The 22,693-nt window shown below is 39.2% G+C and overlaps 1 protein-coding gene across 3 annotated transcripts in view; it reads right to left on the bottom strand.

Annotated features, from left to right (window-relative positions):
* Positions 1–22,693, bottom strand: part of SUCLG2 (succinate-CoA ligase GDP-forming subunit beta) — a 113,457-nt gene that overhangs the window by 10,761 nt on the left and 80,003 nt on the right. The window lies entirely within an intron of this gene.

The raw sequence follows: 22,693 nt of genomic DNA, 5'->3' as shown, positions 1-22,693 counted from the left end.
ATTTGGGGTGCCCTACAAGAAGCTGGGTGACACTGTGTCACTGGGTGTCACAAACAAGCTTTGCCAGAACTGTGTTGACTCAAAACCTGATAAGATAAAGAAGGAATTAGGTCTGAAGGAATGAAATATCACTGCATTGCACTGGTGCATGATGTCAGCTGCAATTATGCTCAACTCACTGCACCAGAGGAGGGCATTCACTTTGCCCATCTCCAGGTAGCCAGGCTCATACCAGCACCAGGAAAATTCCCTGAGGTCATGCACGTTTATAGCTCTGCACAATCAGGTTTCATATTTCTCCACAGACAAAATGTGACAATTAACTCCTGTGATGTGCACTCACACACACAGAGTTCAGCACTGGTAGTAATACTGCCATCCACAGTACACAAGGAAAACAAAACATGTCAACAAATGCTTTACTTCCCATAAGACAGGGACACCTTTCACGAGACCAAGTTGCCCAAAAGATGATCCAGTGCATTTTCAGTTCATGGAGCCCATGTATGGCTCATGGTATGGCCTCCCCATCCCAGGCAGAGCACAGGTCAAACAAGAACATACAATTTAATTGATTTTATAACTCTTCCTTATCGTTTAGACACTTTCTTGTCATGTTAAATGCATGCATTTACCAGGTAATGGTTTTCTGGATCTTAAGTTGGTGATGTCATTGCAGTTATTTATTTCGCCTTTGCGTTATAAAATCCTTAACTCTGCAGAAGCTACAAGAGCAAAACCTTAGAAGGCCCCTTCTACGTTCCCATTGCTTGTGCACACACAAACATTCCTGGTGATAGGAAGTAAAATCTAAGAGAAAAAACGGAGCTCTTCCAACTCTTATCCCATGAACCCTTATGGCAGAGATACCTCTATGCAAAACACTTTGGTGTTAAAACACCCTGGTGATGGATTCTAACAGTGGGACACGCCACAGACACCACTCCACCCTTTCTAATACATCCTCCTAATTCAGGGACATTGCACCAGACATGTGACAGCTCAACTTAACCAAGTGTGTTTACATTATTAGAGATAAGGAGGAGGATTTTATGCCCACTACGGATATTTTAATTCCTAGCGCAGACTTTTTCATTTAGGGATCTGCTTTTCAGCTTTCAAGCTGAATTCTAATCATGTCTTCTAATCCATTGGCAGCAAAAGGAAAAAAAAAATGAAGGAAATTAGATGCAGCTTGGATAATTGATGTTTGTGTGCTTGGCTTTAATAAAAATACACTGTTAAATTAGAGAGGAGTCTAAAAGGATTCAATCAATAAGAAACTGAATCAGGTAGAGAATTCGATCTTGGGTTTTATCGTAATCTTCCAAATAAACCAGAAGATCAGTTCAAATGATGCTGAGATTCACTTTAACTCTGCTGAAATCTGTAAACATTGTTTATATATGCTTCTGTAGCCTGACTAGATCCTGCATTTCCAGCTGAAAGAACTTTAGCATTCAGACACAGTAGATGGATGAAGAGGCTTTCAGTGTTTCATGTGCACAGAGAATGCACTATCTCTGTATTACTTAAGTCTATGAGAAAAATAAACCTCCTGTAGCATATCAGAACCATTATATAGCCACATGCTCAGCATCTAATGCCTGTGGACTATTAGACATATGAAGGAGAAGGCAAACTGCCTGCATACAAGACAGGTTACTAAATAATATCATTACTCTAATAACCATTTTTACCTACCAGAATGCCTTATAAATGCTTTTTGTATTTCAGCAACATTATCAAGGAAAAAAAAGATAGTTGCATATCCATGGGTCAAACTTTTTTAATGCAGCAAAACAACCGACAGATGTGAAATCCCCATCAAATGTACTTGCAAGTGATCATGGATTCCTCTGGAGAAATAAGGGAACCCACAATGGCATGGAAACATCACCACCAATGCTGGTAAAACCCCGCAGTCTTCCAGGCCACAGCACCAATGCTGGGAAGCCAAAGGGATAGAAATTGAGTGCTGCAGTATCACTATCTTCATGTTAGATATTGTATTAAATCATTGCAAATACTGGAACAGCCATTAATCCCACAGCTCCTAAGTGCTGTATGAACAGATATGCAGGCACACAAAGAGTATTTTCTCTGTATATAAAAGTAGATATATTTATGTATAGCTATATCTATATAAAATCTATGTTACTTCATTAATAAAACTAACAGTTTTAATTTCCAGTCACTTTTTGGTAAAGTCAGCCTTGACAAAGCCTGCAATTCTACTTTGAATGTTTGGCACCAAAAAAACCCCCACACTGCAAATAAATGTAACTGTGTACTAACCAAAGTAATGGTGTTAGGAGATTAGTGCTAGAATTGTATTGGATCACCAACATGATCCACAAGGCTGCCAGGTTCCACAAAACTAAGGGCATTTTAGGTAGAGCAGAAGCAGCTTCTGCATAGCTGGCTGCTTTCTAAAATCAGATAGAGTGTATGTGCATTTACTATATTCTCTTCTTCTTACTATTTTCTATAAAAATGTCCCCAGCCTTAATGAAATGCACACCGAGATGTGATCATCACACACTTTAGGATGAGCAGAGGCAGCACTGTAAAGCATTTCACCTTTCCCACAGCCCATCTATAAATCCATACCGGGGATGTCTGGCTGGCTGCAGCCACTGCTTTCACCTCTACTGACCTTCCGAGCCTGCACCAACCACACCAGCTCTGCAGACAAAAAGAGAGAGGACAAAAGCTTGGCACTGGCAAGCTGCTGTTCCTCTTTCATTTTCCACCTTTGCTGTTACCACAGAACAACTCCAACAGGTGTAGGATTACAACGTGCTGCAGCACCAACAGGTACTTCCTCCAAGGCAGAGCTCTGAATCTCACATAAAGCAGACACCCAAGCATGGATGCAGTTTAACTTTGGCTGGGGTCCATCAGCACGGGGAGAAGACCCAAACATGGGCAGACTCATAAAAAAGTTGTCCTGCTTTCCCTCTCCCTCCCAGCACATAAACACTCCTCTCCTGTGCCTAGTTTCTGCTCGTGTATGTTTGAGAACCTCTTTCACTACCCTCCCCACATTATCTCATCTGATGACATCAAAGACTTGCAACAGTTTCCAAGTATTCAGTGTCCCATGCGTGCCTTGAGACTTTGTACACATCTTTTCCTTTATATGTGCACACAGGTGCACGAGCATTCAGAGAGTGAAGTATAAATATTATAAAATCACCAATATAATCTCTGACCTTGCTGGAAATTGTGACTTTGAAGTTCAATCCATGTAGTTCAGATGAAAACAAGCTATTCAGCAACTGTCAGTAAAACTACATCTGCAGCACATTAAAAGCTACACTAGCAAAGGACGTGCTCATGGTTTGTCTGATTGAAGTCTGAAAAAAAACACCTTTTATTTCAAGCAAACTGAATTAATTCATTAACCACTTCTCCTTCATCGGCTGGAAGTGTACCCAGGCAGTATGAAGCAGATTATATTAGTCAAGTTTTCTTCTCCAGGATGCCACAGGGCACATCTATGTGGAAGATAGTGAGTTTGCATGGTACAGCTGGCAACCATGCTCCTGCCTGCAGGCTCCTAGCATTTTTTGAGGTTAAAGCATGCATCGTGTCTCCCAGTCTTTCTGGTCAGCAGAGTCATATTTTGTGTCTACAAAAGCATCTTCTTTTACCAAATGAAGTCATTAAGTTGCCAGGAAATAAGTAAGAAAAGCAGGTTGGCAGCTCACTGCCAGGCATTTGTTTCTGCCTTCCTTCAACAGAAAAAACACCAGTGGAAGGATGATATCTCAAATCACTCAAACATGTCACAGACTGGGGGGAAGCTCACACTGCTGGATGCTGGGACAAAAGCACTGAAGATCCAGATGCATTCCCAGCCCATGGAAGGAAAGTAAAAGTGCTGTCACCTACAGCTGGATCCAGACAACCAGTACTGCAAACATCCAGAAGCCTGACAATCACTGTCACGTAAAACTTTGTATCCCATTCTGATTTTCAGAGCTATTTGACACCTCACATCCCAGGGAATCTCAGTTAAAAGAAGGGCATTGCCTTTTAAGAGGTAGATAGCAATATTAAGAAAAAAACAAACTACTGGGTAAAATGGGATACATAGTTCTTCACTTTGAATCTAATGTAGTGCATTTAATCCTTCCTATTAGTTAACTGGTCTTTAATATTCATTCATTCATAGTTTACCAAATTTGTTTCAATTTGAAAGAAGCAGATTATCTCCAATTCTCAATACAAAGTAATAAAATGTAATAAAAGATAGATGCCGTACACTTGCATCTTTACTCTTTATCCTTCTGCTCCAACTGATAAATCAGATGTAAACGTTTTCATATATCTCTGTATTATTACAGCTTGGACCACAGGTAAAATGTAACATTTTCTTATTCAGTTTTGAAATACTACTCTAATCCTCTATCTTTTTCTATCAGGCAACATTTATGGTTCATTTGAAAATAAAGATTAAGCTTTCTGTATCTGAGCAGTACGAAAGATTCACAAACACAAAAACATTTGCTTAAAACGCCCACTAGAGGACAGTGCAATTCAATGTGGAAAAGGAATATAAAAATCTCTTTGGAGAGGAGAGCAGAGTTATTTTTTCTACTTAAAGCCAAACTATATGATTTTGCTTTATAAAAATTATGCAAAATATCATTCTGCCTCTTTGTGATGGAACTTTAAAAGTCTGAAAGTGATAAATTTAAAGAGGTTGAATCAATGAACAGCAAAGCAAGAACACTTGCAGTCAGGTGAAGAAATACTGATACCATGCAATTTTGAATGTCTTGCACTATTCTAAAACAGGTCAAGGTTTAAAATTCACTAATAATGCACCCTGTAGCCATGGCAGGAAAAGAACTCTGATGAACCTCCAAAACACAATTCAGATTGTTCTGTCTGGGGGCACCAACTGCTCTGCAGGAAAAACAGATTAAGGATTTTGTCCAAAGCTAATTTTTGGTCTGTATTCAAGAGATTCCTGAGCAATGCAAATCTCACTGAGAGAAAATACCTGGTTCTGCCACATCCCACTGCTGTATGTGAAGCCCTATTCTTGGATGGCAGGTGAGAGGGCAGTACTTGGCTGGCACTGGAGGAAGGCCTTTTTGAAATGCAACTCCTTTAGTGCCATGCTAAGAGTCCCAAATACCACATTTTTGCAGAGAAAAAACTTTGTAGTTCCAGGTTCTGGTGTGCTAAAACAGCCAGCCTACAGTCTTCAGTCCTTCTTGCTTACAGCAAATTCAGGACCTAGAACAGGATATGAATTTATTGGCTTTTGCTGGTTTGAAAACAATTCAGCAACAATCCTCTGCTAACTGACCCGATCCAGACTGTGGCCCTTCCTTGGGGTATGAAAAACAGGCAGGCCAGAAGGGGTCTGGAGCAGGGAGAGCTCTGGTACTCTTCAATGCCAAAGATACCTCCCAGAATGGACCACCAGGAACATCCCTGCTGTGGGATTTTGTCTTAATTCTCTGTAGCATTGATGCAAGAATAAAAATAAAGGGATCTGAGCTCATTAAGGGAATGAGATGAAATGAGGACTGGCAAATTACACATCACAGTACCACAGTGGAAACAGTTCCCAGAGACATTCCTTTGCCCACTCCAAGGAGTGCATGTTTTGGGAACAGAAATATTCCAATTCCGGACACACAGCCTCCTTCAAATTCCAAAATACCTTGGCAGGCAGCCATGTGATCTCAGGAATCTCCTTTTCAATGAATTTCAGTGACAAGTCTCACACCAAGCCTGTTCTGGGAACGTTTCCTCATCTGCAGGACACACACTGTGCCCACCCTGAGCCCTGGCACAAACACATCCATCATGATAATCCATCATTCCTCTGCATCTCTTATTAGGGGATCACATTTGAGATGTGTTTAGGAAGCTGAAAACCATCCCATGCTTCCTATGCCTGTGCTGCCACTCGGCCAGGCCTCAGTCCTGTCCCGAAGCCACATCCCCCACATTAACACAGAGCAGAGTTAATTAATCCCACCTTGTGATCCAGGCAGAGCAGACAAGTGCCTGCAACCATGCAGGCATGTTCTTTCCCTGATAGGAAACACAACCAGCTCCTAATATAATCCTTATTTATGATAATAAGGGAAAATAATAAAGAGAGGGAAAATAAAATGTTGAGACCACAAAGAACCATTCTGAAGTATACTTGAGAACCAGAACAATAGCCTTTAGCATTGTTTTGGGGACATAATGCAGCAGGTAGTCGCTAGAACAATTGTATTTTTGGTGCAAATATGGCAGGATAACTTTTCTACCAGATCATGGATATTTGGAATAAATTTGTTCTGACTCTCATTCAAATATCTGAGCGTCAATGTGATCAGCCCTGGATGAGCAGTGCAGACTTCAGAACAATCTGCACAACCACATATTGCAAGACTGAAAAAACACACGTCACAGTCCTTGTGTGTCAGATGAGAGTGCAGTATTTCAGAATGCCCTTAAATTCCTCTTTGTGCACCCAGAACTAAGGGCAGTTGCGTGTTTGGGCCTGATTTGGGGGATATTAATCCAGCAAAACCAAGACGCACCCACGCCACCCCTCCTTAGGCACAAGCAGTACACGTTGGTCATTAAATACTCAGGGAACTCATACTGACTGTTCCATATTAGCATGATAAGTTATAGACACCCTCCAAACCCACTCATCCAAGACAGTTTATACAGCAGCATGACTGCAAGTAGTTCTTCCACAACAGCGAAAGTCTATAAAAATTGATCCAATATTTTCTGAATTTTGCCTCTGCACTTCAGATTAATTTCTCAGAGGCACATCATACACCTTCTCTAATGTTTTTACTGTCTGAAGTTTCAATTAGATTTTTGCTAAACAATAATCAGCTTTCTGAAAAATAATGTGGCAGTGTCATCATTATTGACGCATGTGACACAGGAGGTAGCAACGTGTCCTTGTTATTTCAGCAACATGGTCTGCCCTGGGGTGCCTCTGTGTACAGTTTCATCATTCTTTATGGTGTGTTAAAAGGCAAAAAAGGTCAGACAAGTTTGAATTGTTTGAACTAAAAATGTGCAGTATTCCTCAAAAGAGGCAGCACCTGGAGAGCATGGGTACATGACGAATTGGAGCTGGTGCAGGACAGAATCCACATCGTGGGCTGCTGCCAGATGAATTGTTCAAAGAGTGAGTTACACTGGATGGTGTGTTTTGGTGTGTGACAGACACCTGGCAGATTAGCAAAGCCAGTAAATGGCACATTCACAAATACCCACAACAAGGCTTGACTAAACAGAGCTGTTGATTTGATGACTTTCTGTACAAGACTTTGTGTTTACTTCAAGATCCAGTTAAAAATGAATGTATTATCAGTTTGGAGACATCTCAAAGTGTGCCTTCTCTCTCCCTACTCATTTGACTTCTTCCCAATTCCAGCTGGAATGTGCCTTGCTCCAAACAAAGAGTTACTTCATAATTCATCCAAGAAAAAAACCAAAACCAAACCACTGAAAACCAAAGCCCCACTAAGATCTGAAATCTTGATGTGAATAATATTTGAGGTTCACTAGTGAAATTTATTTCCCAAAATGGAAAGTCACCAGAACCTATCTTTATTTTCTCTTTAGAAATACAAATACTACTGTGTTTATTTGGAGTATCAAAGTACTAAGTAAAAGTACCCATCACAAGGGAGAAGAGAGATGAAGAACAGTTATTCTTGTGCTCTAGGAAGACTTGGGATGTTCCTTTTTGTTACCTGAGAAACATCCCTAACTTCTACTCCACATGCAGAAGAGAATGAAATGCTATAGAAGCTCCTATCTAGGTCAGGTTGCTTTTCTTACTGAGACAATGAAAACTTTTAAAAAGGACTTCTGTACTTCAAGAAGCTTAATTAAAGTATAAAAATGCATTGTCATGGGTACTGAACTGCATAGACACATCTGAAATCTCCAAATAATTAAAACACGTTCTTTTACAGTAACATTGTAGTCATCAAAAATGTGAATTGCTGTGCTCATTAGGTTCCAAATTACTACCACATAAAAATCAGCTCACTTTTAACATGTAGTAAACCAAAGCAGAACTAGTAAAACTCAGAAAGGTACTTAGAAGAGTGATAAAGACACTGGACAAGCTTTGTACACAGAATATTCTAAATATACCGCAACTTTCCATCTTAGCAAAGGAAACAGAAGGAGGATTCAGAGCCAAGACTGAAACCACCAGGGGAAAAAGGGAACCAGGTGCAACCATTTTGTGCCTGCCTCCAGGTAGTTTTATTTCTTAGTCCTTAGCTCTTGTAATGAGATGGTCAAAATACAAAAGGGGTCCCTTTACTGTTATTTTCAAATACAGCATACAGTTATAGTCTGAAATGCTGCCACAGGATATTGGTTGTCAAAAGCTTACATGAGCTGAGAATATACAGCAACAAATTCCTGGAAAGAAAACCACCAAAGACTTGTAAATACAAGGATATCAAAGATCACTAGGAAGCATCCTCAGACACTTGTCCTCTCCCTGTGCTCCTCTTTACCTGCCTCTGGCTACTGCTGGAGAAAACAGATCAGATCAAGACAGATCTAAACCTTACTCAATGCAGTTACATTCTTTCAGTAAAACACAGCTTACATTTCTTTAATATATCAGTGCAACCCTTTTCCAAATCAAATCACAAAATAGTTGCATGTCTGAGTCATATGTAATCAGTGAAACTTTATCAGTTTCACTGATTACAAAGCTGTCTAATCTCAGCAGTTACCACTTAGCATCAATCAGGAATGTGGCACTGGACAAGTGATTTGTGATTTTGATTTCTTCTCCTTTTATTTTAATACAATTAATTCCTTGCTCTTTCCTATCCTTTCAAGGATCGAGTCCCAGTCAGAAGATGGGAACAGAAATTAATGCCTATGACTTTGTCCACATGTGGAACAAGCTTAAGAAGAGCTAATGTGCCCTCTTCCTCTTGCTTCATCCAGCCTCTGGTGCTCAACCAGAGGACAGGAGCTTGTTCCTGGGACATACCAAGCTCCAGATGGAACACAGACTAAGTAGAATTAGGACATTCTCCTCCCACCTTGCTAAATTCAGCCTGCAACACTCCCTGACCACCCAGCAGCTCACACTTTTCCCAGTGGTCACCAGCAGTCAGTGACCAGCAGGACTTGCTTCCGCCTCAACATTAGTGAGAATTTTTGTTCCAGAAATGCCTCTTCCAAAGGCTGTCCACTCTGGCATTGTATATTAAAGACATTCAGCTCTGGACAGGACTTCTGAAAGACAGATAATGATCTTTATCTTCTGCAAGGTTTAGATAAAGTAATTTAAACTAAAAAAAAAGTGACAGTTTAATGGCCAGTAATAACATCCCCACAAATAGGATGCTAAGCTAAGAATTGTATTATTGCAAAATGGGATGACTCAGGAGTTCAACCTGAGTGGTTCAACCAAAGTGGTTCTACATACTTTTTTGGACTGTCTTGCTACTTGCAAAAACATAAAATGCAACTTAACATTTTTTCCTTAAAGCAAGGGGGAAAAGACTGGCCTGAATCTTTGACAAGTACAAATCGGTGATGTCACTTCACTCTTCCTAATAATTGAACCTATCGTCTTCATCTTCACTGAACTTTTTTCACCCATTTTCTGCATTAAAAAGGGAATCACCTTCAGAGAAATAATTATTCGATAATAATCTCCCATCCACTTTTCACAAGTTTATCAAAGCATCTTGTAATAAAAACAGAACTGAATGTTTTAGCCACAACCCCAAAGTGATATAATCAGCAAATCTGAACTGTGAAAGAAGTTATAGAGCTACATTAAGAAACAGATGGAGTGAGCCTAAAACAATCACTGATAAGCCAGCATAACGGAACTTAACTTTAGATTAATCAAGGTTGAGATGCTCGAGGCAACCATGGGGAGTCCAGCACACTAAAATTAACAGGAGATGCATGTAAATCATAGGCTGCTTCTTATATCTCACCCCAGTTCTGTACAGAACAGCACATGGAATTGTAGGTGTCCCTGTTAAACATATTCCCTTGCTTTACAAGTGATTTTGCAGTATGGTCAAGGAAAATATCTATCTCAAAAAATGGCTCTCCTAGACTTGTTATCTTCAATGAGAATTGGAAAAAGCTTATCAGGATTTAAAACTCCCACATTAAATTAAAAAAAAAGTCAGAACAAGCCTCATATGTATGCTCTCATAACACTTGAAACTAAGTATGATGAAAACAAACAAATAGCCAGCAAATACTCAGTTATACAACCAACCACATTTCACACAGCCAAAAGCTGTCACTTGGCTTCAGTAGCACTTTTTCTAAATACAGATTTTCTGCTGGGTATCAGCAACTTGAATGTAGTTCCTTGGTGAGGTTTCCAAAGATACAAAGAGGCAACTCCCAAATAAAAATTAATTCAGAGCCTTAATATAGTGCAAAATTCATAGCAATATTTAATGCTAAGCACACAAGTCCAGCAGTGTCTCATACCTTTTAATCTCAAAATCAGATAAGCAAGTACATCCAAAGCAGATTATTTATTCTACAATTTGAGAGCATAAAAGCGAAATTGCACATTTATATCTTCTCATGGTGACATTTTTTTTAATTTCCTGCTGGATGATTCACAAAAAGAAAAAATTCCCATTGTTAGAATCTATTTCCTCATCTGAGAAACACATCTTGTTTTCCAATACACACAGCACCAAGACAAACTTGTGATCTGGGCTAGACTGTAGAAGTGACTTGAAAGTCCGTATTTCAAAAGAAAACAACACAAATGGTTATAACCAAGGAAATGAATGCAGGCAGAAACAGCTTAATGCATGCATTGCATGTAGTTTCTGTTAATTACTTTTTAAGTACTTATGCACAGTAGTGGCTAAAGAGGAATTACATAAAAAGGAGATTACATAAAAACATTTCCAAGTGGGTGTTTCATGCTGAGCCACAGTCTGCAATAGCAGGGCTGATTAACCAGGACAGCCTTGACTTCGCTTCCAAGGCCTTTAATGGCCCACCATAATCTCATTCATAGAATGGCTTGGGTTGGAAGGGAACTTAAAGGTCATCTCATTCCAACCCCCTGCCTTGGGTAGGAACAAGGTAGGAATCCCAGGTTGCTCAAAGCACCACCAACCAGGCCTTGGACACTTCCAGGGATGGGGCAGCCACAGCTTCTCTGGGCAACCCGTGCCAGGGCAGCACCACCCTCACCGGGAAAAAGTAATTTCTTGTATCTGATCTAAATGTACCGTTTTCCAATTTAAAGCCATTCCCCCTTGTTCTGTCACTCCAGGCCCTTGGAGATAGTCCCTCTCCAGCTCTCTTGGAGCCCCTTTAGGCACTGGAAGGTGCTCTAAGGTCTCCCTGGAGCCTCCTCTTCTCCAGGCTGAACAACCCCAGCTCTCTTAGCCCGTGTTCATAGCAGGGATGCTTCAGCACGCAGATCCTCTTTGTGGCCCTCCTCTGGGCTTGTTCCTACAGATCCATGCTATTCCCACCTTTTCTTTTTTCAAGCATCAACAGCATAGGGTCCTGCCTAGATTCTGTCCTGCCAGGTGATGACCGAACTGCTTTGCTACAAGTCCCTGTTTCAGACAGTTCTTTTTTGCATGGAAAACATCACAAATACATTTCTGTGAGATGTCAGCCCAAAGATTTCTACCACACTTTGGGGAACCAACACATAGTCGAGGAACTTGAACTGAAAAAGGGTTTCTTGGATTCATTATTTGATTTGATAAAGCCATCTCCCAATGAAGTGTGGACACACACTACAAACCTCAAGCTGAGCAGTCTTCATAGCCAAGATACCCTTCAGCACTCTCAACAGCTCTCACCTCAGTGACACCTTTGAGTGCTTACTACGAGCACACAAAAGGACTCTGGTTTACTTCTGCCTAATTAAAATGTTTTAAAAGAATTTAATTATAAAATGCCAAACTACACAAATGCAAAGATCTTTCCTACAGAGAATTAGTGATGAATTGAATGGTTTTTGTTTTTAATCAAACTGTTGGCAAGCGGTGTGGGTTTCCTGTTTGTAAACAACCATATGAATGCTAAACATATTTATTCACAACTTCACATGAAATACAGCTCTGTAATTAATCATTTCCCCATCTAAGTCAGAAAAAATAAACCCCCAAACTTGTATCCCCTCTTATTATGAAATAGTCAGCTACACATAAATGAATAATTATCTGAATTATCAACTATCTACAGATGTGCAGCTCTTTTCATCCCAGACAATGGCATTCCCCTGATGCAAACTGCTAATCCCATACACATTCACTTACTCTTTGTTTAAAGTGAGAAAATCTCCTTACTTATTAAATACGCTCAATCATGGGCTATTAAAACTATTGTTTCTTGTTATCTATTAATTGCAGGCTTCCCTGTCTGTATTCACTGCTAAGGTGCCACCCCTCTTATTAATTGAAAAATGCCTGCCTGAGTGGGTAAATGTTAAAGGCCATGGGTTAAGACTAATTCTGCAAAAATAAGGTAACTCTTAAGCTGTGAAAAGTTGTCATTGCTTAAAATCCCATCTTATTTTGAAAGCATAAAGGCTGAGTTTCAGAAATGAAAAAATACTCAGTAGAATTTATTTAATTTCAGGCTTAAATAATTTGCAAGAACAGTTTGCTTTCCGTATCAACAAGATGTTTAGATCTGAAAGGCTGTATGATTTGCACTCCCTGTAAGACCTGACTTTAATCTTCTGAAATACCAACAATTAGGAGTCAATATGAAGACAGAGGAAACCATATTCCTCATGGGAAAAGACTAAATTGTTTGTAGGAATATTGTATTAATCCAAACTAGACCAGAAATATAATCCGCTGCTTGAATACAGTGCTGAACGTAATGGCAGCATTTGCAGGCTTTTTTCTCCACTTCAATAGGAAAAGTAAATGTACAAGATCTTTACAATCTCAGTACATTCAAATAGAATAAAAGTAATAAGCAGTCATATTGACCAAGTGACATCTTTGACAGACAAAAAAACTTCTGCTGGTAAAATAAACTAACAAAAAGCTACAACACATACAGTTAAGGACATGGAAGATGTGCCAAGACCTAGACTAGAACACCATGATGCCACCTCCGTCTGAAAGACCTTTTCCATTATAGGTAACCTTGAACTAACAAAACACCAAATTTCTTAGACACTTAATGCGAGATTGCTTCAGAAATTTAATACAGAAACTTAAGAATCAATGATTTTGTTTAGATACCTGTAACTCATGTACAGTATCACAACCTAGTTTACCTTGGTGTGGAAGAGAAGTGGGAAAGGCAGAGAAACAATTTAACTTTATAATCCATGAAGTCAACAAGAATGATTCTTGAATAACAACAGATAATAAAACATTCATTATCAAAGTTTCACTTTGTCGTTTGTCTTCAGTGTCTGCAGCTGACAGATACACTCATTTATAATCCTCTGCCAGTTGCAAACTGGCAAACGCTGTTGAATTAGTCCCTCAACTTGAGCCTATGAATTTAATTGTTTCCGCAAACAACTGGGCAATGTTTCAAGACTTTGCTTCAGGACACCCAAAACCTCCTATATCGTACCTAACAGAAAAACCAGCAGGCTGTTCCCTGGAATTTCCGGGAATGCTGGTTCTGTTCAGAATTAAACACAACCTGGATGAAAAATTTATAACGTAACCAAAGTAATGTATCAAGAAAATCTCTTTGCTCTACAACTTTCTGACTAGTTCCAGCTTTGATCCAAATTAGAAGTGTACCTAAACCCCCAAGGACTTTCATTAAGTAGCCCAAAAAGAAATTTGTATGTGTTTAAATCTGCTCTATTGTATGTAATTCACCAGAAACACCTTAAAAAGAGTGAAAATTGCTGCTCATGCCAATAAAGAAAAATGCTCTCCTCAGTTTTGTTGCAAAACTAAGAGTGAAACACTACTTAAACAGCATAAAGAAAAATTTCTACTTAAAAAGAAAAAATATCAACAAATTAAAGCCAAGGTAAATGGTACAGTGATTAATGCATTGCTCCTTTCATTTGGGACTATTCTGATCATATGGAATTAAATAGATTGTTCACAAAATCCTCTATGAGCACATGATCAGAGCTATCTCAGAAACACGATGATTACCAGTCACAACTCCAGGCAACACGTTGCTGCAGACAAAATTGATGCAAATCAGAAAGGAGAAGCACTGGAAAAATGTGGTAGGTCCTTGTTGAAACAGTCAGTACATCCTCTTGTAAATACTCAAATACTTCATAGTCACTATTTCTTGATTTTTCAACCCGCCAGATGACAAACCCCAAATATTTGATTAACAGTAGATCAAGAGGCCTTGGAATTTGAATTAAAGAATGAATTGTGTCAGCAACTTATGGACACTCATGCATTGTAACTGAAATGCACAAGCATTTGTAAAGGTCCCTTTGCAAGAAGTTACCAAAGGAGTAACTCAATGTGGAAGAAATAGAATCTCCAGGGATTAAAACAGGATGGATTTGGAAAGCACAATGCAAAAGAAAAGGGTCAGTTTTCACTTTGGCAGATATCTACCAGTGAATGTCTCCAAGTTTAATTCAAAATATAAGTTCTCTAGAAAGGTGAAGAGTGATACAACCAGTTGGTCTCAAGAAAGCAAATTAACCGGTTATAATTGATGGAAAACAGAAGGAACAACAACACAGTGATATTGAAATGATCTGATTTACCAGTTCCTGCACTCTTTCACCTGTGAATTAATTCCTCTGCTCAAGTAGAGCAGTGAGATTAATGTACATGGCAGTGGTTTACTCATCCTGCCAAAAAACCAAAACCTGCTCAAAGCCCAGGTAATCAAGTTTGTATAACACAGCACCAAAATACACATGCAAAATTATTTATTTTTCTATAGGTTTACAAATACTCAGTTCAGCAGAGATAAGAAAAAGTCTCATGCAGAACTTCATTGCAATGGATTCAAATGTAAACAGGTGTGGTACTTGACAGAGCAAACAACATAAATATACTTGTATTTCATTAATTCTTATGGAATGAATATATTCACTCATTCACATAAAGAGAACATTCTATTATAGTCACCACTATCAGAAGTACAGAGAATATATTAAACCATTTAGAACAAGCCATTGCTATTAAATTATAATCTTAGATCCATCTTTATGAATATATTTAACCACTCCAAGCATATGGATTTTATAATTGAAAAGTCAATACAACATTTTAGTAAATGAAAAAAAAATTCAGGAAATCTGAATAAGATACTTTATTTTTAGTTCATAATTGCCTCTTACAGGGTTTCTTTAACCCTTCTCTTTTAATTAGCCATCTGCTAAAGGTTACCATCAGAGATATAATAACTAATAGAGATGACAATTCTGATCCAAACTGGCAATATTTTTGCTCATGTCCTGTGTTTATTGATTCTGTATTCTTTTCCTTCAAGGATGGGCACTTGGAGTACAGCAAACTCACGGTATTGCTGTTTCAAAGGAGGCTTAGTCAACATCATCCTTTAATGCAAATTGCCAAGGCAAGACCAAGGACATCACAGTTGACTGTCACCAGGATGTCTGGATTCTTGGTCTAAACACACCTCAAACTGGCCATTGTTTTTTGCACTTACTTACAAAGAGCCCTCATTCAATGTCACGACCTCAGTTATTTTCTGCCTGGACTTCAAGTTTCCACAAAATCTCCCTTCCTGCAAAACAGCTATGGTTCAGTTAATCACCATCCTAGCCAGCCTCTATTATTACCTGCTAGGCTTTGATTACCAGGACTTCAGCAAATCCAGTATCCCTGATTTTCTCTTATGGCTGCAGCTGTGAAAATGACTTCTGGAGAACAGTGGAACTGGCAGAAAATGCCAAAGTGGTTCTACTCTGAGAGCTCGCTGCTCTCGCTCTGGTATAAAACTCACACACAAGTTACAAAGCTACTTCTGAAATAATTGTCCACTCTTCAGGCTTTGAAATCAAAACCCAGCAAGTCCCTCTTGTGTCTGTCCAAACCCTTCTGCCCCACCCACCACTGAGGGATTCCAAACCTACTTTATGCCCCACATTTATTATTTGAAAAACTCCACAAACCCATCTAATGGCAGAGCTGTGAATGCTCACAGTCAATAATGCTTCACATGAGGAAGGAACTGGAATTCTTTCAAAAATTTTACAGCCAAACAAATAAGAATTTACTTATTGTTAAATCACAAGCCATACAATTCCTCAGTCAGGATCTACATTTAGCTACAGTCATCAGTTGCAGTGTAGGCAGGACAAAATGTTTTAAAGCACAGAATAATGCAATAGTTCAGCTTGTATATTGCTGAATGTGGATGTCACCAGGATGTTTGGGTTTTCACTTCACTTACTGGTTATTTTCAGGCCTTCTCATGTATGGCCAGCATTTGTAAGCATTCTTCTAAAAACATCTTGGTCCATTCGAAGAAATAGTAAAAAAAAAAAAAAAAAAGCATGGACACCGTTCAACACTGCACAAAGCTGCAAGTAGTAAAGACTTAAATGTGTACAAACCCTCAAAGAAACAAAACCCATTGTATTGATTTCTGGATAGCTATTTTGGTTTCCCAATTATGAAAAAACTACGGGTAGCAGTTTTCAGTATAACGTGATGCTGCAGTTGTCGCCTGTTTCTCATTAATTTTTCATTCCCACAAGAAAAAGTCTTTCCTGGGAGCACTAAGTGTCAGTGCAGGTCTGTTTCATTCACTTTTCAACACCAGACACGTATTTATACCTAAGTTTTCAATTCCATTGCATAGCTTGCTATGCAACTTGCACACATCAACCCCAGCAGCAGACAGCTCTTCACCAAAAAACTCGTAATTTGACACATACCTTGTCTTGCCTTAGGCTTAAATTGATTAATTCATCTTTCACTTAAGGTAAAGTCTCCCATTTAAAATGTTTTAGTAGGAAAAGGCAGATTTTACAAACTGAACCAGAAAAAGGACTTTTAGCATTTTTGTCACACTTACAAATTTGATATTATGCACAGCTGTTAAGGAAGTCTTTAACTTAATTTTGCTGTTGTTATCTACACGAAGTTTCTGCTTTCTGGATACTCCTTCCTGTGCAAAATATGAGGACTACAAAGCAATGGTTGTCTCAGTCTTTGCTCCTCTTAGAATTCAATTAAGTCTCACATTCTCAGATTTTTGGCAAGAAAATGGAGTCAGAGGAGTTACTCAGAACATGAAAAACCTCACTTAAGAAATTCATTCTATTACACTACTGAGTGGAACACCACAGAATAACTTTTGACAGGAGACAGCTAATACTTCAGAAGGTATCAACATAGTACAGTAGGTTAACTATGGAAAAGCTTCCAGGAATATATATGTGGTATCTGCCTAAACTAATGATGAAGATGGAGAATTTCTTCTAAAAAAGACATATACTAATTCAAGCACAGAACTCGGAGCTCAAGGCAGGCATTTTTGGTCAAATGTTTGTGGGAAGTCAGACTAAATGATCTTAAAGGTCTTTCCTAACCTTCAAATCTGTCTCAAGGAGCACATACAGATTTGGGATTGTATAACCTCCATGTACCTCAGTGTTTTTGGCATATTACTGACACAAATTTGTTTTAACTCTAGAGTAACAAGGTAGCCGATCATCAAAATATCCATCAAGTGCTTCCTTGACTGCTCATTGTGATGGCAGGACACGAGATGAGAGCAGAGGAGTTCAACCTGGAAAATAAACTCAGCATATATGGAAAGCTGTGCTGAATGGAGCAAAGGGGGGAAGAACCCCCCTGCCCCAAATGTTTTGCGTATGAATTTGCTCAGTTTTGTAACCCTGACAAAGTTGAGCTGATTTTCATCTGACATTTCCCCTTTAATAGCATAAACACTCCTCATGTGCTGAATTTGGGACAAAGAGCACATAAAAGCAGTGCATTTGGGAGGTTGCTGGAAAGAACCATTCCAGGTGAGACTGGAAATGTGCATCCTCTCTTCCAGGTGTCACTGTTCTCTGTCCTGCAACTGAAGGCCAGGAATTGTGAACAGCAGCAGGACAGCCAGCTTGATTTTCATTTGTATTTGAGGCACACCAGCCACTTTGAGCCCTTTTCATCCACACAGCAAAGCTGACTTGCAGCAATTGAAATGCTACATCACATTATTCTGCGAAGAACTGCTGAGAATAACACTGCTGAGCACTTAAGGAAAGGTATGTCCTCTGGCAGGGAAATAAGACACAGGCATGTACCTACCATGTGCCTGAACAGGCAAAGGGGCTGCAGAGCAAAGGGTGTTTAATGGAAGCCACAACATCTCCTTTAAACGTGAAAACAATGTTAGAAGCACCATGGCCAGTTCTCTGACCAGGCAGCTGTATGCACCCTACAGTCACATTTCTACAACTGTATTTATCCTGATGCTACGAATTTTACAGCTGAATTAGTGAATAAAATAAAAGCAACCTGAGCAGTGAAAATTGAAAACTGTTATTAATCCTGTAAACTAATAATATTAGTGACTGTCCACCTACAATGACATATGATAGACAAGGTAGCTACTAAACCATTCAAACCATCTATTTTAGAAGTCTGTGTAATCCTTCGTCTCTCCCCCTCCTCAAATATTTATTTTCCATAGCAATAATGACCTCAGTATTCAAGGCAGCCTTTGAAGATTAATGACCAGTGGAGGTTAATGGTCCTCAGCTATTCTTCAAACCATCAACTCCTCCCAGCCAGTCATTAATCCACAAGAAACGCCTTAATGCTTCACTTATTACTGCTTAAGCATCAAGCCTGTAAATTTTCAGGGCATTAAATCTCAGAAAGTAACCTTTTTCTCTTCATAGACCTCTATTTCAACAAAGCAGATAGATGAGATGAAAGTGACTTCGTTTTACAGGCATTCTCCTCAACTTTACCACAGAATATCATTTATTTGTGTTTATTTGCATTTATTTGTTTTGGGCATTAATAAATAACATCTCCTTTCCTGTCAAAATACAGATAGCAAACCTTCTTCAGCCAGCAGGACTTTGACACCTCTATAAATACGTGCTCTCCCTCAGCTCAGCCCGGCAGGAGACCACAGCGGAGGATGTGGCATTGCACAGCTCAGGTCACACAACCTGGTTTCTAACACAGCTCTGCCTCTGGCTGCTTTTGGGTAACTTGGGAGAGTATTGCCACCTCCAGAGAACTCCTTCCTTTCATTCTTTACCTGTTTAGGTTAAACTGCTTAAGGAAAGGAAGAGTTCAACTGTAGGATGAGGATGGAGAGACCTTGATTTCAGCTCAGGTTTCTATTCCATACTTCAACATAAACAATTACAACAAATCTCTTCCAAGAGCCCGTTAAACTCAACTTTCTCCTGTACACAATTTTGTACACCAAAGTGGCACAGCATGTAAAAATCATTGAATCACAGAATGGCTTGGGTTGGAGGGACTGGAAAGCTCACCCAGTATCTCCATGGGTAGGAACCTTCCACTATCCCAGGTTGCTCCAAGACCTGTCCAACCTGGCCTTGGACACTTTCAGGCATGGGGCAGCCACAGCTTCTCTGGGAAACTGTGCCAGGGCCTCACCACAACTCCTCACCTTTCCGCCACACCATTTATTAGTCTTTTAAGTCATGACAATAATTTGCTTTATATACAGAATAAGCCATCAAAAATGGCAAAAAAAATGGAGTCTTTCTTTAAATAGTGACATCATCAATCACATTTAATCTATATCCATTCAGAAGGTCAATTATACAAATGTCTCTAATTTAGACATATTTGATCTAGGCAGCCCATCAATCATCTAAAGGGTAGCCTTTCTTCATCCTTTTCTTTCCCTTTCTCTTATTCTTTTAAATGGACATCAATTTTTACACTCTTTCCTTATTGTAATGCTCTAGCTAATAGGATATGTTTTACAAAGTGTTCACAACTCTGATGTTCGAAAGAAAATGAAAAATTGTTTGTAGGGTTCAGTGTCCACAAATATGACAAACACAGCAAGATTTCATTATTCCTCAATCATTTTCCTTGAGGAAAACACCACAACAGATTCAGAAAAATGTTGACAATAAATTTAGAAAAAGACTAGACGTAGTATCAGACTATTATCATGCTCATTTATATTGGCACTCAACAAGCATTAGTTGTGAAGGCAGCAGGGCTGGCTGTCAGACGTGAGCAAATTGACAAGCTATTAGAGTGCCAAATGGAGGGATTCAATTAGAACATTTACTCCAGCACCAGCAAAGCCTTGCTTTTAAGATAAGGCAGAAATGTGGTGCATGTTGACCGGGAAATAAAGATAGAAAATTAATAGGCATAGACAGAAATATATCACTTCCTTTCTGCTGTAAGAGCTACAAACAAAGAGATTAACTCAAAAATATTAACTCTAAAAAAGGTAATATCCAACACAAATCAAAGGAAAACAGCGTAGGCACGTCTGTATCATGATTCTGTCCTAGAAACTGAGATCTGTCATCTCCTTGAAGCTACTTTGGGATCCCAATCTTGGGACCCTTCAGCCTTGGACACTGACACTTTGACACTGACTTTTCCCCCAAGAACTGAATAAATTTCAGGAAGAGTTGGGGAGTTTTAACAATCTCTTAAGAGAACATAAAACCCACAACCCAAACCTGACAAAACCTTACCCAGACACATCTTCACAGAATATTCTGAATTGTAGGGGACCCACACGAATCATCGAGTCCAGCACTTAAGTGAATGGATCGAACCCCTGACACCGGCACTAAATGACACCATTCCCACTTCCTTAATAATCTTTTCAGTCTCTGCTTCCTATACCAGCAAGGTGTTGAACAGAGATGTACTTGGTTGCCACCTTCTACCAGGGTGGTGGATTTGGCTCTGTGTTCACAAGTGCCACTGCAAACCGGGGCACAGGGGCTGAAAGGGCAATCCATAAAGAAGGAATGGAAAGATGTTAGGAATACAGATTCCCACATGGAAAAGGATGAAAACTCAGAAGAAGAGGAGGAACCATACAGTAAGTAACTCCAACAAAAGTTTGAGCATACTGAGAGAACACATTTGAAGCCAGATCCTGTTTCCAGATGCAAATCTGGAATTATACCACAGCCTATGGAAACAGCATTTAACACCTGCCATCTTCTGTGCATGCAACTAGATCACTAATTCAACCCCAAAAAATACCTGCAAGGAGTTCCAGTTCTCACTTGACAGACCATGAAATATCTTTCCTTTTCCAGCCTACTTACTTTTAAAGTTTTCCAGATAGATGGCTTGCACTTTATTTCAAATATGAAGTGATTTTTGGCAGGACTCTGCAAACAGAAATGCAGACTGAGTAGGGGAAGAACCTACTCAGCAGACTCCTTGCCTCATCAGGAAGGGCACACACTGAGCTAATTTCAGGATCAAAGTCTCACACTATAGCTCTTGCTGATAGGATTTTTTTTTTTTATGATATTCAATTCTCTTTGTTTTTAAAAATGTTTAGTTCCAGTTTTACTAAGATTAAATAATTATACTCCCTCCTTCATGTTTACACCTTTTATACACTTCAAAATGCTCAGCATGTCCCTCCTCCCAGGGAGTATAATTTCTTACCACTTCCCTATAACCCTTTCACCCCCTGCCTCCATTATTTTTGATGTTTTCTTTGATTTATTCAGACATGGAAGTTTGACAGAAGAACAAAATGAAGGCATTTATGCCAGGTCCAATTTATCAAAATCTACACAAGAATGATTTCAAAGGACAGTAAATAAAAGTTTTCCCTTTTCACATATTTACAAAATGCAATCAAAATTCACCAAATCCTTTAAAAAAATATTAACAAGATAAAAAGAGAGAACACTTTTACTGTAGCTCAGGATAGGAAAGGTACACTAGAGCTTTAAAAACTCTGGACTAGAGAATAGTAGCAAGATAAGAGAAGTTTGCTTGAAACTGTTATGATAAAAATGTGTATGAAGCATGCATGGAAAACTGGTATGTGTGATAGGGAAAAAAAAGGGAATAAAAATTAATAGGAGATGGTGTGGGAGCCTCTAAAGGCTTCATTGCTGTGAGCTTGAAGTGACAACATCTCTAATGGGTGCCAGAGATAGGAATGTCCTATGTGGATTTTCCCCCCATGAGTGACAATAATCATAAAGATAGAGCGTCTGCACCATCACATTCTATTTCATGTCATTTATTTGATTTAGGTTTTTTGATGTTGGTCTTTGGAGGAAATCAGTTTCTGTAATTTTGTCATTGATGCAGCAGGTGAAAAGTTGTGTCAGTGAAAAGTTAGTTTATGTACCATTTTGAAATCTCAAGGGTGGTTTGGGTAAAAAAACGACATAAACTGTACTGAAATGTGTATTCTATCTGTGGCTGCACTAATTGCCCTGACCCAGTGGACAATCAGTTCTTCACTGCATTGCACCCAACATATGTAGAAACACGCTCCCTTCACTCCACAGGCAGCCAGCAGCTGAGAAAGAACAGTAACTCAAACATTTCCAGCTCCAGCAGAATTTGGACCCTTCAGACACAGTTCCAAGGGAAGGATTCTGTCTTCACATCCCACCTTATACGAGAGAGGAATCCTGCCTTCAACAAGTTCTTTGCCTTGATCCTAAGTCTCAAGAAACAGATCATCCCCATCTCACCTGTTCCTGATGGTTTTTCTAAGCTGAATGAAATCACTC

This window comes from Corvus kubaryi, unplaced genomic scaffold, assembly GCF_017639235.1.
Source record: "Corvus kubaryi isolate FWS band 111438036 unplaced genomic scaffold, C.kubaryi_AGA036_p1.0 136, whole genome shotgun sequence".
Lineage (NCBI taxonomy): Eukaryota > Metazoa > Chordata > Aves > Passeriformes > Corvidae > Corvus > Corvus kubaryi.
Note: the sequence above shows the minus strand (reverse complement) of the source record. Positions and strands in the feature narration are given on the sequence as shown.